We start from the raw sequence: 14,894 nt of genomic DNA on the forward strand, positions 1-14,894 counted from the left end.
TGGGCAGATAAACGAAGCAAGATTAGACATATGTTGATCATTGTTAAGGCTGAGTGATTAGTAAAAAGGGATTCATTCTACCATTTTCTCTACTTCTGAATATGTTTAAAGTTTTTCCATAATAAAAATATAAAAATAAAAACCATTAGCATAGCTTTCTGTCTCTACTTTGCAACAACTGTGTTCATGGATGTTTTGTTTCCCCCCTGCCCATCCACCATGTATCTCTTCATTAACCAAATATTTACTGAACAATTGCTAGATGCTAGCAATAACCTTACCTTCAAGGAATGTATGTTCTAGAGGTAGGGCCCAAAAAGTAACTCAGCTATCACAGTACTTGATGACAAATGCTGCAGAGAAGGATGCTAAGAGAATGCAGAGAAGGCGGGGCTATACTTTCCTGTGTTCCTCATTCCCATCCCTTAATATTTTTTGTAGTATATTAATCTATCCTGATTTTCTGCTTTTTCTCTCCTAAACAACAGAATTCCTTTCTCTAAGTGTCTCTGTCTTACCCCATGTCATAACCCAAAGGTTTCCTATTGCCTCCTCCATGACTCCATGCAAGTGGGACACTGCATTCTGCCTCCACTCTGCATGCCCCCCGCCCCCCCCCCCCCAGGTCCTTTACTTCTGTCACTTACTCTGACAGCCCCAAACTACTACAACTCAATAGCAGAAATTAATAATCCCATTAAAAATGGGCTAAGGACTTGAATAGACGTTTCATCAAAAAAGAGATACAAATGACCAACAGATATATGAAAAAAAAATGTTCAGCATCACTAATCATCAAGGAAATACAAATCAAAACCACAATGAGCTATCACTTCACACCTACTAGGATGGCTGCTATCAAAAAAAAATCAGAAAATATCAACTTTTGGCAAGGATATGTTGGGAATGCAAGATGATACAGCATTATGGAAAACATTATGGAGGTTCCTCAGAGAAAAGAATAGAATTACCATATGATTCTGCAATCCTACTTCTGGGTATTTATCCAAAATAATTGAAATCAAGATCTCAAAGTGATATTAGCACTCCTGTGTTCACTGTAGCACTAATCACAATAGTCAAAATGTGGAAACTACCTAAATGCCCTTCAACGGATGAGTGGATAAAGACAGTATGGTATGTATACACAGTGAAACTTTATTGGGCCATATAAAGGAAATCCTGTCATTTTCTATAATAAGGATAAACCTTGGGGACATTATGCTAATTGAAATAGCCAGACACAGAAAGATAAATAGTGCATGATTCCATTTACATGAGGTATTTAAAGTAGTCAAATTCATAGAATCAGAGTGGAATGGTGGTTGCCAGTGAGAGATTGGAGGGGGGAAGAGGAGTTACTAATCAACAGACATAAAGTTTCAGTTAAGCAAGATGAGTAAGTTCTAGAGATGTGCTTAATAACATTGAATCTACAGTCAACAACATGGTACTACACACGTACAACTGCTAAGAGGTAAGTCTTATATTAAATGTTCTTAATACAATTTTTTAATGGGTTATTTTATTACTAAAGAGAAGCAGAGGAAAACTGTCAACGTGACATAACAGAGAGAAAACAACAAGGGGAACAAAACCCAACTTACTGTTTAACACTCAAAACAGTATAAGTTCATCCTTTCTGACATAAGGACAAAATGTTGTATATTTTAATCTTTGAAATTTTTAAAACACTGTAGTGGACACATTTAATCAAAAAACTTTAAAAGTTTATTTATTTTTTATATCTGTATTGGCTGCTGTGTTGTTGTCATGTTGCTGTTACTTTATTTTTGCCTAAACTACAGTGTGGAAGTAACTCAAAGGAAATTTGGCAGATTCAGACAGAGGTATCTGACAACAGAGAGTTCTGCTAAATCATCTGATGGGGCTACAGGGACACTGTTGAGTCACTGTCATCACCACCTATGGGCATTTCACCTTTTAAGGTTATTTTCTAAAAATATGCAATGGCGGTTTGACATTGATAAATATATACTGTGTTAACAACATCTGAGGGTAAGTCCCCAAATTGGGCCACAGTCGTTTTTGGTTAAACAAATCCCAGCTTTCTCTGATGAGCAGGCTCTATGATTTTGAGTAAATCACTTGGGGAAATCACTAACCGTTTCTGGGTAATGGCTTTTTTATCTGAGAAATTAAGATTCTGGACTTGATGGTTAAAGAACTCCTGTTCCAACGTTACAGGATCTGTGATTAGGAACAGGCTTTTCATATGCATTGGGGTGCTAGCAATAATTCAAACACCAACTGAGAGCATTACATCCTGACAAAGCAAAGTACTAGTAACACTTTAACTTTCTCACTACTCAATGTAGATAGAAGCCTGTTAAATTTTCTTCTTAGGATCTGGCACAGGGTAAATAACTTATCTACATTAACCGTTATTAGTGTAAATTACTTCTAAGAAAAGAAAATTGCTATATAACAATATTAACATGAATTGCTGATGAACAGAGGATGGCATTTTGAAGTAAAAAAAAAAAATGTTTGAATCCCAACTCCACCTATCACTAACTATATGACATCGGTCATGTTATTTAAAATGTCTGAGCCTCTTTTCTTCCTCTCTCTCTCTCTCTCTCTCTCCCCTCTCCCTCTCTCCCTTCTCTCTTCCTAAAATAAAAAAAAAAACATATCCTTGGGTGAGAATTAAAAATAAATAGATACATAGATAGATAGGTAGGTAGACAGATAGACAGATAGACAGACAGACAGACAAAATGTCTCAGCCTCTGTCTCTTGTTTTAATATGACGATAGTACTAAATTCAGGGGATTATTAGAAGGATTAAATAAAAATAAGAGAGATATTAACAAACAGCTAGAGGTGGAGAGATGTAGAGAAAAGGGAACCCTAGTTCACTGCTGGTGGGAATGCTGACTAGTGTGGAAAACAGTACGGAGTTTCCTCAAAAATATTAAAAAATGGCACTCTTGTTTGACCCAGTGATCCCACTTCTGGGAATATATCCCAAGATTCCTGAAACAACAATCAGAAAGAATATATGCACCCCTATGTTCATTGCAGATCTATATACAGTAGCTAAGATCTGGAAACAGCCCAAGTGCCCATCAGTAGATGAGTGAATAAAAAATGTGGTACATTTACACCAAGGAAAACTATGCAGCAGTAAAAAAAAAAAAAAAAAAGGTGGAGGAGGGGAGGAACTCTTACACTATGGGACAGCATGGATGGACCTGGAGATTATTATGCTATGCAAAATAAGCCAGTCAGAGAAAAACAAATATCACATGCTCTCACGTATATGTGGAATCTAATGAACAAAATAAAATAGGACCCGAAACATAGATACATGGAACAGACTGACAGATCTCAGAATGGAGCTGGTGGAGGGAGCAGGAAGAGATAAACCAAAGAACATATATGCATACATGCATAGCCCATGGATATAGATAATAATGGGGTGAAGGCCTGGTGAGGGGTGGGGGCTGGGTGGAGAGGGTCAAAGGGAGGGAAATGTGGGATATCTGTAATACTGTCAACAATAAAAAAAATAAGACTGTTTTACAAAAGACGGAACCTCACAACTCTGGATAGAATGGAAAAAGGATGGGACTATATTAAAATAAAATTGTTTGTAAAGTTAATTTTAAAAAAAACAGATAATATGCCTGCTTAAATAAATATTAATTCCTTTCCCCCTAGCCAGTTCCTGGACATTAAAGTCTTCTAGGCATCCCTGATATTCACCCCATTTCTGGTTTCATCCTGGATTTCCATTCATAAAACACCCTGGCCTGCCCTGTGTTATTGACAAAGACTCTTTCCTTCACCAAATTTTAGTCAGGCTCCTCTGAGCCCTCTACTCAACTAGGCCTCAACCTTGGCCTATAAGAACTGCACTTTCGGCACATTTCATCCACCTCCCATACGGAGACTAAACCGAACACTAGCATAGTTTCCATTAGCTCAAGGCCACATTCCTAGAAAGATGGTCCTGTTCCCTAAAATGCATGCCTGAGAAAGCTCTGTGCTGCCAAAAGAATTTACTGTTTGTTCCAGCCAAAACCTGACTACAGGCCACTGACCTTCCTTTTTCTTGGAGAAAGCTTGCAATCATTAATCCTTTCTCTGCCCCTTTGAGATGTAACTCTTCCACCAACCAGAAATGACTCAGGGTCCTGGGAGTCACCTCTTTGAAATGCAAACATACAGGGAGATAGCTCTTGTCTCCCAGTTCTTAGGGGAGACTCAATATTGCTAAAATGGTCATTCTTCCCAAACAAAGCTATGGTATTGATTCAACACAATCATTATCAAAATCCCAGTAGGAGTTTCTTTTCATTTTGATTTAGTTTGGGGGTTTTTTGCACAAATTGGCAAAATTATCTTAAACTTTATATGGGGATGTATAGGACTTCCAATAACCAAAGCAATTTTGTAAAACAAGAACAAAGATGGAAGATTTACACTATTTGATTTCAAGATTTAATATAAGGCTGCAACATGATATAAGGTAAGGATGGATGGATAGATAGAGAGACAGGTCAAACAGATTTGAAAGTCTAGAAATAAAGCCTTATATTTATTAGTGATTGATTTTTTATAAAGATGCTAATTCAGTGAAGAAATCATAGTCTTTTCAGCAAATGGTACTGGTAAGTGATTGGGTACCGATATACAAATAAACAGACAGGTAAATAAACAAATAGACCTTTACATCAAACCATATGTAAAAATTAATTCAAAATCGATCATTGACCTAGATGTAATAGTGAAAATTATAAATCCTCTAAAAGAAAATATAGAAAATCACTATTTTCATGAAAATATAGGATATCTCAGATTAGACAACAAATTCTTAGGTACAACAACAAAAGCATGCCATGGAAGACAATATTAATAGGTTGTATTTCATCAAAATTAAAATCTTCAAAAGAAGGCACTATTACAAAATGAAAACACTAGTCACAGATTTGGGGAAAATATTTATATATTTTATATCTAATAAAAAGTCTATATCCAGAATATATAAAATATTCTTACAAATCAATAAGAAGACAACCTAATTTAAAAATGGGCAAAAAGAAAAAAAAAAGAATGGGCAAGAGACCCTGGCCAGTATGGTTCAGCTGGTTGGGTGTCATCCCGGGCACCAAAAGGTTGCATGTTCAATTCCCAGTCATGGCACATGCAGGAGGCAGCTGATCAATGTCCAGTTCTCCAATCAATATTTCTTTCTCCCTCTCCCTTCCTCTCTCTCTAAAAATTAATTTTAAAAATATTTTAAAAGAAAGGGCAAAAGAAACAAATAGGTATTTCACCAAGCAAAACATACAAAAGGCTAATAAGCATATAAAAAGGTGCTCAATATTATTAAGCATTAGGAAAATACAAATTAAATAACAAATTAACCTCTACATATCCACTAGAATGGCTATTATCGGTAATTGTTGATCAGGATATGAAGAAACTGAAACCTTCATACATTGCTGGTGGGAATATAAAATGTTACAGCCACTTTAGAAAACAGTTTGGTAGATTCTTAAGACATTAAATATATCCACCACATGACCCAGAAATTCTACTCCACTTCTCTTACCTAAAATAAATGAAAATATATAGCTATACCAAGACTTATATAAATTGTCATGGCAATATTATTCATAGTAGCCAATAATTGGAAACAATCCAAATTTCCATTAACTGATGAATAAACAGAGCACAGTTTATCCATACGACATAATACTATTCAACAATAAAAATGGCTAAAATACCAATGCATACTACAATATGGACAAGCCTTGTAAACATTATGCTGGATCCTGGCCAGGTAGTTCGGTTGGTTGGAGGGTCATCCTGATACGCCTAGTCAGGGCTCATACAAGAAGCAACCAGTACAGAGGAGACCAAGATGGCGGCGTAGGTAAACACCGGAGACCGCTGCCGCAAACAACCATTTCAAAAATACAACTAAAAGACTGAACGGACATCACCCAGAACCACAGGAAGGCTGGCTGAAGAGAGACTCTACAACTAGAAGGAAAGAGAACAGCAAATCGAGGCTCAGAGGCGGCGCAGTGTGGAAAATACAAAGGTACCGAGGTGCGCGCGCAAAGCGGGCTGGTGGCTGAGGGCGCGGTTGTCGTTTTCGGTTGGGAGTGAGTCTCAGACTCTGGGCTCCAGATCCGGGCGAGTCTCTAGGGACCCAGACTCAAACGGGAGAAGCGGGATTATCCGGCATCAGTTGGAACCTGAGGGCAGCTTTCTCTCCGAGGTTTGCAGCGGCTGCCGGGGTTCTGAGAAGCAGAGCCTCTGGGAACGGGACTGAGCGTGGCCATAACTGCTCCCTCCGCCCGCCCTGTTGATCCCGCCCCGCCCAAACCCTGCGCACAGCCATTTGCCGATCGCCTCAGGCAAAGGCTGGATTAGCACCTCCCCAGAAGGCAGACGTTTTCCACACAGCTGATTCCTATAGCCAGTCGTCCTGGTGGTCAAACCCCTCTAGTGTTAACTACAACAATTAAGGCTTGGCTAGAACAAGACTGCGCACAGAGACCACAAGGGGGTGCACCAAGAAAGCATAAAAGATGCGGAGACAAAAAAACATGACAGAAATGGAGGGTATGGAGCTAAGAATCGCAATTTTGAGGGCTTGCCATAAATTTGTGCAGAGCCTCACGAAAACTAATGAGACCCTCGATGCTACGATAAAGAAATTAGAAAGTAAGCATACACGGACTGAAATAAAGAATATTATACCCAATAGCAGACCAGAGGAGCACAATAATCAAACCAAAGATTCGACAAAAAACACCCAATTGGAAAAGCAAAATGAAAAAAGAATCCGAAAGTGTGAAGATAGTGTAAGGAGCCTCTGGGACAGCTTTAAGCGGTCTAATATCAGAATTATTGGAGTGCCAGAAGATGAGAGACAGCAAGATATTGAAAACCTATTTCAAGAAATAATGGCAGAAAACTTCCCCCATCTGGAGAAAGAAATGGACTTACAGGTCCAAGAAGCGCAGAGAACCCCAAACAAAAGGAATCCAAAGAGGACCACACCAAGACACATCATCATTAAAATGCCAAGAGCAAAAGACAAAGAGAGAATCTTAAAAGCAGCAAGAGAAAGAGGCTCAATTACCTACAAGGGAATACCCATACGACTGTCAGCTGATTTCTCAACAGAAACTTTGCAGGCCAGAAGGGAATGGCAAGAAATATTCAAAGTGCTGAATACCAAGAACCTACAACCAAGATTACTTTATCCAGCAAAGCTATCATTCAGAATTGAAGGTCAGATAAAGAGCTTCACAGATAAGGAAAAGCTAAAGGAGTTCATCACCGCCAAACCAGTATTATATGAAATGCTGAAAGGTATCCTTTAAGAAGAGGAAGAAGAAGAAAAAGGTAAAGATACAAATTATGAACAACAAACATGCATCTATCAACAAATGAATCTAAGAACCAAGTGAATAAATAACCTGATGTACAGAATGAACTGGTGATTATAATAGAATCAGGGACATAGAAAGGGAATAGACTGACTATTCTTGGGGGGAAAAGGGGTGTGGGAGATGCGGGAAGTGACTGGACAAAAATCATGCACCTATGGATGAACACAGTGGGTGGGGAGTGAGGGTGGAGGGTGGGGTGGGAGCTGGAAGGAGGGGAGTTATGGGGGGAAAAAAGAGGAACAAATGTAATAATCTGAACAATAAAGATTTAATTAAAAAAAAACAAAAAAAACAAAAAAAAAAGAAGCAACCAGTAAATGCATAAATGAGTGGAACAACAAGTCAGTCTCTCTCTCTCTCTCTCTCTCTCTCTCTCCCCCTTCTTCCTCTTTCTTTCTCTCTCAAAAAATAAATAAATAAATAAATATTTTTTAAAAACAAACACTATGCTAGATAAAAGAAGCCAGATACATAAGACTATATATCATACAATTCAATTTATATTAAATGAGTCGAAAAGACAAATTTGAAGAAACTGGCTGCCTGGGATTAGGAATGGGAGCAGAGATTGCAATTGGGCTCAAGAGAATTTTGGGGATAGATAAATGTTCTAAAACTGGATCATAGTAATAGTTACGGAACTATAAATTTAGCTAACATCATTGAACTATATACTTAAAATGTGTGAACCTTATGGCATGTAAATTATGCCTCCATAAGGCTACAATATATGCTTTAAAAAGCAGATTAAACACTAAGAAGAGAGTATTAGTGCAGCAGAAGATGGATCATTAGAAAATTTCCAAACTAAAGCAAAGAAGAAAAAAAGAATGGAAAATACAGAAAAGAGTTTAAGAGTCAAATAGGATATAGTGAGGAGTCTAACAAATGTATTAAATTGTACTTTCAGGAGAAGAGGAGAGGCTGAACCAGGAGAAGTAATATCTGATGCAATAATTGCCAAGAACATTTTTAAACTGATTCAGGAATCTCTGTGATCCTTAAGCAGGATAAATTATAAGAAAAATATACCTAGGCACATAATAATAGAACTCCTCAATATCAAAGACAAAGAAAAAAATTTAAAGCACAGAAAAATAGCACATCATCTTCAAAGGACCAACAATGAGATTAACAACTATTCTTTAAACAAAAATAAATTTCCCAAAGGATGATGAAATTACATCTTTAACACACTGAAAGACACTGAAACCTAGAATTCTACATGCAACAAAAATACATTTCAATAATTAAGAAAAAAATAAAGAAAATTTCCAACAAATAAAAATACAAAGAAATACTAAAGGGAGTTCTTCCAGCATAAGGAAAATAACCCCAGAGAGAAACATAGACTTACATGAAGAAATGAAGAGAAATGGTAAATATAAATAAATACTAACTGCATAAAATAGCAATAATAATACAACATGTGGTTTATTCATATGTGAAATTAAAATAAATGAAAGCAAAAGTACAAAAGGAAGCGGGGGTTTTTACAGAGTTAAAGTATTCTCACAATCATGCATTGTGAGGGAAGTGGTTGAAGTACTCATTTAGAGTAAATTCACAAGTGAAGGATGGATGTTGTAGGGAAGTGGCTAAAAGAAAAACAGGATATATAATTAACAAGCCAACAGAGAAGAAAATTGAATTTTAAGTGCTTCATTCATCAAAGGAAAAAAGGCAAGAAAAGGAGAGAGGGAAACAAAAAACAGATGAGATAATTAAAAAAACAAATAGTAAAACATAAATTTATACTCAAGTATGATATCAATTACTTTAACTGTAAATGGCTTATTAGATGCCTCAAAGATTGTCAGATGATAATAAAGAAGCAAAACCCAACTACATGCTGCTTATAAAAGAAACAGCTCAAAAATAAAAGTCTTAAAAGTTAAAGTATAGGAAAAGGTACACAATGCAAACACTAACTTAAGGAGAGCCTGTTGATACTAATATCAAGTCAAGAACCACTACTAGCACTGAAGAGAGGCATTTAATTATAACAAAAGAGTCCAATACAGGAAAAGATAGAACAATTATAAATGTTATGTATCTAATAACATTTCCTCAAAATATGTTTGGAAAAAAAATGATAGAATTAAAAAGAGACATAAAAATTTGTCATCACAGTTAGAGACTTAGTTTACACTTCTCAGTAACTGACAAAATAAATAGAAAAAAATAATAGATAGGAAGCTTGATTAATACAATAGCTGTTATCTAATCCATATTTATGGAACACCACACCAATAGCTTCAGAATATACTGGATAGTCTATTCAAGTGTACATGTATCATTTACCAAAAGTGATCCTAATCAGGCCATAAAACAAGTCTCAAAAATATAAAATGACTAAAATCTTAACAACATTTTATTTGATAACAATGGGATTAAGCTATAAATCAATGTTAAAAATCATTAGACTATCCCAATTAATTGGAAATTAATTAGTCAAAAAATACAATGGCCATTTTAAAATACTTTGAGCAGAAAAATTAAGATATGACATCAAAACTTTTAAGATGCTATTAAAACCAGGGCTTAATAGAAAATGCAGAACTTTGCTTATATATATTAGAAAAGCAGAGTGAAAATCAATAATATAAGTAGTGTTCTCACAAAGTTAGAAAAAGAACAGCTCATTGATGCCAAAAATATTGCACTGATACATATAGGCAAAAAATATATATAAACCAAGAACAAAAATGAATGACTTAGAAAATAAGCATCAATAACAAAAAAACCAACAAAGTCAAAATTGTCTCATTGAAAGAATAAACTTGATAAATGCTACACAAGACTAATAAAAAAAAAAGCACAAAATGTCAACATCAGTAATGAAAAAGGGGACACTACACAAATCCCACAAACTTTCAAACGAAGACGGTTGTAGTACCAACTTTCACCTGTAAATTTGAAAATTTATATGAAATAACCAAATTCCTTGAAAAACACAACCTACCAAATTCACACAAGAAGAAATGAAAAACCTGGGTGGGTCTATACCTAATGTAATTGTATTCATTTTCTTTCCTACAAAGAAAACTCTAGCCTCAGATGGCTTCACTGAGTGCTTCTTGGCCTTTTGGCTAAGATCAGGAGTAGTATCAGATGGTTTCGCTGGTGAATTTTCTATCAAACATTTAAGGAAGAACTAATACCAATCTCTTCCAGAGAGTTGGAGTAAAAAAGGAACACTTCCCAACTGATTTTATAAGACTAGCATGCCCCTGAAACTTAAATAAGGCAAGTTCATTACACACACACACACACACACACACACACACACACACACAGAAAATTACAAGCTACTCTCTCTCCTAAACATAGACACGAAAATCTTTAACAAAATATTAGCAAACTGAATCCAACAAAACACAAAAATCACTGCACATCTGTTGAGTTTATACAAGATTGTTTATACAAGATAGAGATACAAGATTGTTTTAACATTTTTGAAAATGTGATTACCACATTGATAAAGGAGAAACAACCCATATGATAATCGCAATAGATGCAGAAAAGCATTTGCTAAAACTTGACACATGTTCATGATTAAAATGCCTATCAAATTATAAATAAGAGAATTTTCTTAACCTGAAAATGTTTCAACTACACTTCTAAGTAAGTAAATGCCATACTTTAAATATTGAAAGCCTTCTCCCTGAAATTGGGAATGAGAACGGGACAAACACTATCATCACTACTATTCAACATTAAAACCGAGGTCCTAGTTAGTGCAAAGAGGCAATTAAAAAATATGAAAAGTATAAGAACTGAACAAGAAAAAATAAAACTATCATAAAATTATTATGCACATAGATAAGCCAAATGATTCTACAGATAAACCATTAAAATTAAGAAGTAACTGTACCAAAATCCTTGCACTCCAGGTCAATATACCAAAATGTATTGCATTTATATATACAAGCATCAAAAAATTAGGTGAAACTTTAAAAGATGTAATTTGCAGTAACAACAAAAAGAATTAGTCTAATGAAAGATGTGCAAAAATGCTACAGAGATAAATTGAAAGCATTACTTAGAGAAATTAAAGACAACCTAATTAGAGAGCTATAATGTGTTCATTGATTAGAAGTATTATAAAGATGGCAACTTTCCCAAATTGAGCTACAGATTCAATGCAATTCCAAACAAAATCTCAACCAATTTTTTGTGTGTGGGGGAATTGATAGAGTGATTCTAGAATTTATAAGTAAATGCTAAACACCAAGAAAACACAAAAGAAAATCAAAAAGAAAAACAAAATTGAAAGACTTATACTACCTCATATCAGGACTAAGTAATTTAAGTTATTTTATAGCCCAATAAGAATAGAATATGAAGTCCATAAACAGATTCATAAATATGCGATTACTTGATTTATGAAGAAGGTGCCATTGCAATTCAGCGGAGAAAAGATGATTTTTACCAGAAAAAATGCTGGGTCAACAGGATATTTACAAAAATAAAAGTAATCTTGACTCCTACTTCACACTGTACACAAAATTCAATTCCAAGAGGGCTATAGATCTAAATGTAAAAGGTACAACAATAAGACTTCTTGTTAGCACAGAAGAATATCTTCATGACACCAAGGCAAGCAAAAATTTCTTAAACAAGATACAAAAGGCACTAACCTAAAGGACAGAGTTATAAATTGAAATTCATTCGAATTAAAATTTTCTGTTCATCATAGAAACAACATTTCAAGATTAAAAAGCCAACACTGTGTAGGAGAAGACATCTGCAAGACATTTATCTTACAAAAGACATGTATCTAGAAAATACAAAGAACTCCATAAAAATTAATAAGGAAAGGACAATCCTTTTTTAATGGGCAAAATATTTGAACAAGCGTCTACAGAAGATGTTATACAAATGGCCAATGAAACATATAAAAAATGCTCAAGAGCACTTATTAGGAAAGTATACATAAGAACCACTATGACTGCCATACCAAATGCGAGCAAGAAAGAGAAGCAACTAAAACTTCCATACACTGATGTAAATTATACAACTAATTTGGGCAACTGTTTGGCCATATCAAAGATAAATCAGAGCCCTGACCAGGTAGCTCAGTTGGTTAGAGTGTCATCCCGATACACCAAGGTTGCAGGTTTGATCTCCAGTCAGGGCAAGGATCAACCAATAAATGCATAAATGAATGGAACTATAAACCAATCAATCTCTCTCTCTCTCTCTCTCTCTCTCTCTCTCTCCTGTCTCCCTCCCTCCCTTCCTCTTAAATAAATAATAACATAAAGGTAAATCATACATATAACTGACAATGCATTCCATTCAAAGGTATACACTCAACAGGAACATCCACATATACATGTATAAGAAAGCTCATGGCAGTACTATTTGTAACAGAGAAAAACTGTAAATGACCCAAATGTCTATGAACTGTAAGATAATTTTTTTAGATGTCATATATACAACAATGGAATATCAAGATGTAGAAGAAAAAATAGCTATTACTATACCCAGCAGCATGGATGAATATCACAAAGAAATAATTAGTGACCCAAACAAGTACATATTATATTATTTCATTTGTTTAAAGTTTTAAAATTGGCAAAACGAATCAATTGTGATATATTCAGACTAGTGGTCACCCTCTGAGCACAGGTTATAACTAAAAGAAAGCAATACTAGTAGATGAATTCTGGGGTGATAATATTTTATTTTTTGATGTGGCTAGTAGTTACTAAATAGGTGGCTTACTTTGTGAAAATACATAGGGCTATAACCTTATGACTTGTATACTTTTCTGTATGCATGTTAACCTTCAATAACAGAGTTTACTTAAAAAAACAATGCTTCCTTATGTCTATAAATGATACATACAACACAAACCAGGTACAAGAATTTTGTAATTTTTTTTTAGTCTATACAAAGCACCCAGAGAGATTTTCTAGAGCTCAAATCTGCTAATTTACTCCCATGCTGAAAATATTTTAATATCTTCTTCATTTGGCCTCTGCCTTCCTCACCAGCCACATCTCTTAGCACTCCCTCTCCCTCCTCCTCCCCCACATCCTTTCATCCCACCCCAAGTCTACCTACTCTCCAAAAGAAGCCACATTATCTCTAGAAGATTCTAGACTTTAGTATGCAAAGTTCCCTCTTCCTAGGTCTTTTCCTTACTCTCACCATTCAAACCAATCCCATACTTGTCCCCTTGCCTGGGATATCCCTCATTGAGCATAGATATTAATCACTCCCAAACCTGAGTTGGATGCCTCTCTACGTGCTTCCACAGGCATCATCACGTGACCTCATGTCACACTCTAGTGATAAAACCAGTCACCGTAATGTTAGCCCCAAGAAGGTGTTCATCTTTGGGTCATTAGTACCTTGCACACAGTGAGGATTCAATAAGTAATTATTGAATAAATAAAGTAATAAAGAAGGTAAAATTCTTAAGTGCATTTACCTAAAAAATTTCTGACCTGGCCAGCGTGGCTTAGTTGATTGGGCTTTGTCCCGTGCACCCAAAAGTGGCTGGTTCCATTCCCGGTCAGGGCACATGCCCAGGGTTGCGGGCTTGATCCCAGGTTAAGCGGTGTGCAGGAGACAGCCAATCGCTGTTCTACTGTCACATTGATGTTTCTCTTCCTCTCTCTCTAAAAATCAATAAAAATATATTTTTTAAATTCTTCCCTTCTATAATGCAAGATTTTTACACAGGCTATTTTTTTTTCAAGCTGATTTTCTCTGACAGAAAAAAATCTATCATTTATAGACCAATCAACCATGACCTAGAGCAGGGGTGGGCAAACTTTTTGACTCGAGGGCCACAATGGGTTCTTAAACTGGACCGGAGGGCCGGAACAAAAGCATGGATGGAGTGTTTGTGTGAACTAATATAAATTCAAAGTAAACATCATTACATAAAAGGGTACGGTCTTTTTTTGTTGTTGTTTTATTCATTTCAAACGGGCTGGATCCGGCCCGCGGGCCGTAGTTTGCCCACAGCTGACCTAGAGGTTATTAATCAAGCCATTTAAATTTATTGCAGACCAAAGAATAATTGAATCTCAGTCTAGATATAATTTTGAGTTCTAAGATGCTTTAAGCTCCTCCTAATTATGTGTCCCACTGTTGGAGTAAAATTTGTTTAAAGGTTTCAAACTCTTCCATCATTGTCTATAAAGATGGAGAAAGGAAAACAATAAATTGGTTATGTGGCTAGCTCCACACCAAAACTGTGTAAATCAATATCATGGTCCATTTCAAATGCCCCATTATAATAGGTGAGGTCTATCTTAAAAGAATCACAGATGTCTTATTTTTAAAAATTAAATATTTTAAAACATCTTTCATATTTATTTAATGGAAGACACGCTCAGTAACTTTGCTACCCATACATTATCATGACTAAAAGATCGTAACAATCTCGTTTCAGTGACATCATATGGTTATAATTAATGTGCTTCC

The 14,894-nt window shown here is 35.6% G+C and overlaps 1 protein-coding gene across 7 annotated transcripts in view; it reads right to left on the reverse strand.

Annotated features, from left to right (window-relative positions):
• RNF182 (ring finger protein 182) overlaps nt 1-14,894 on the reverse strand; it is a 60,914-nt gene that overhangs the window by 25,091 nt on the left and 20,929 nt on the right. Inside the window, exon 1 of one of the 7 annotated variants that reach the window (XM_070403437.1) lies at nt 13,891-13,976. The exons of 4 other annotated variants lie outside the window; for them this stretch is intronic. The gene's annotated coding sequence lies outside the window, so the exon portion shown is untranslated. Of the gene's footprint in view, nt 1-13,890; nt 13,977-14,894 lie in introns of those variants that run through there. 2 more of the 7 variants (XM_070403435.1, XM_070403433.1) reach the window with 2 other exon arrangements.

This window comes from Myotis yumanensis, unplaced genomic scaffold (assembly GCF_028538775.1).
Source record: "Myotis yumanensis isolate MYYU_CA2020_CCGP unplaced genomic scaffold, mMyoYum1.0.hap1 SCAF_2, whole genome shotgun sequence".
In the NCBI taxonomy this organism is placed as follows: Eukaryota; Metazoa; Chordata; class Mammalia; order Chiroptera; family Vespertilionidae; genus Myotis; species Myotis yumanensis.